Here is a 1,642-nt window from a genome sequence, read left to right as displayed (position 1 = left end):
TTTTTTTTGAACTATGTTTATGAACGGAAATAATGTGTTAATTACGTAAAGTTTGAAGGCTAATAACCAGAAAAAGTCTAACTTATTTTTACAAGAGAAAGATGCAAAGTTATCATATCTTTGCTTGCGATCTCCGAGATCTGTAGACACAGTGACGTCATGAGGAGGGAAATCGTAGCTTCAGCTCTAAGAGCGGAGTGAACTAGCCCTTGTATTCTCTTTAGCCCTGATTTTTATAGCATTTTATGTTCGTTATTGTTAATTTGAAGTTAAATGAACTTTTTAGTTCATTTTTTGGGGTGGTTGGGGGGAGAGATTGTAGAATCTGATATAATTATGCCACTCAATAGCATCTTATATTGAAAATGTAATTCAGAGCCACTAGAAGGCGTCTTATGCTGTAAATGTAATATAGATTGATTTAGGAATTCAATGAAGGCAGATGTAAGCCTAATGCAACAAAATAAATTTTTGTTATTGTTTGAAATGAGAGCTCATCTTCGAATTTTACAATGCATGCCGGAAGACTAAATATGCAGATCATAATAGTAAAGTGTTATACTGCATAAAGTATATATATATGTATTTAAAGTAACAAAAAATATGGTTATAGATTAAGCTTTACACAAAGTGAAAGAGGAGAGATCACTAGGGTACCTCGGGGTTGTGAATCCCGTATTTACCTAAAAAGGTAAATCCCCTGAGGAAGATAGGTATATAGCTTAACTGCAAAACCATTGATGATAACACCATTTCTGAACTAGAGTTAAAGAATAACGATAAAAAAAATGTTAACTTCATCATGTGTATAATTATGCTTGGCTTTTACGGCAAAATTAGCTATGTATGTGCAGAGAATATAAAAGAAAAAATTTCAGCACAAATCAAAAATATGATGCATTTTAGCAATTCTTTTTAAGCTATATCATAAATAGGCATGCACAGTAAAAACATTCAGATAAATATTTATTACTCAACTATAACTAGAACAACAAACAGGATTTTACAAATAACTTCAATAATCACAATTAAAATATTTTCGCAAATTATGCCATTAAGATTTTTAGCTAAGTTAAGCAAATATATTCCAAGTTCATTGACAGTCTTAATTTCTTTCTCTCTCTGTCTTTTTTTTTTATAATTTCACTCAGGTTATGCAAATTCAAATGAAAAATAGTTGGAATGATAATATTCCAAATAAGCTATGACAATGCTTTCCAAAAAAGTAATTTAAAATATGCAAGATAAAACACTACAGGATGTGTGAATTTTTAACTAATAAAGGATGACTTGACTTATTTTAAAAATTCCACTAAGGTTAATGTTTTTGTATTGCATTAGGGCTACAAAAAATTTCCAATATCTAGTAGTACTAAGAATAAAAAGGTAGAGTAGTTATCTTCCAAGAAAACATTACCTTTTGTTATGGCAAACTTAAAAGTTTCCAGTATTGTTATTGTAAAGTAAACTTAAAGGCTAATTATTCAATTTCTTGTCATTATTAGGGAATAAATTTTCTAGGGTAAAACCATAGCTGAACAACAGGGATGATTTCTTGGTCACTGCTATTGGATATTTTGAATATAGAGGGTAAAATAAGGACACATTGTTTTAGCAATAAAAGAAAAACAGACACGCAATA

Source organism: Parasteatoda tepidariorum, chromosome X1 (genome assembly GCF_043381705.1).
Source record: "Parasteatoda tepidariorum isolate YZ-2023 chromosome X1, CAS_Ptep_4.0, whole genome shotgun sequence".
NCBI classification, from domain to species: domain Eukaryota; kingdom Metazoa; phylum Arthropoda; class Arachnida; order Araneae; family Theridiidae; genus Parasteatoda; species Parasteatoda tepidariorum.
This window is presented reverse-complemented; position numbering follows the sequence as displayed.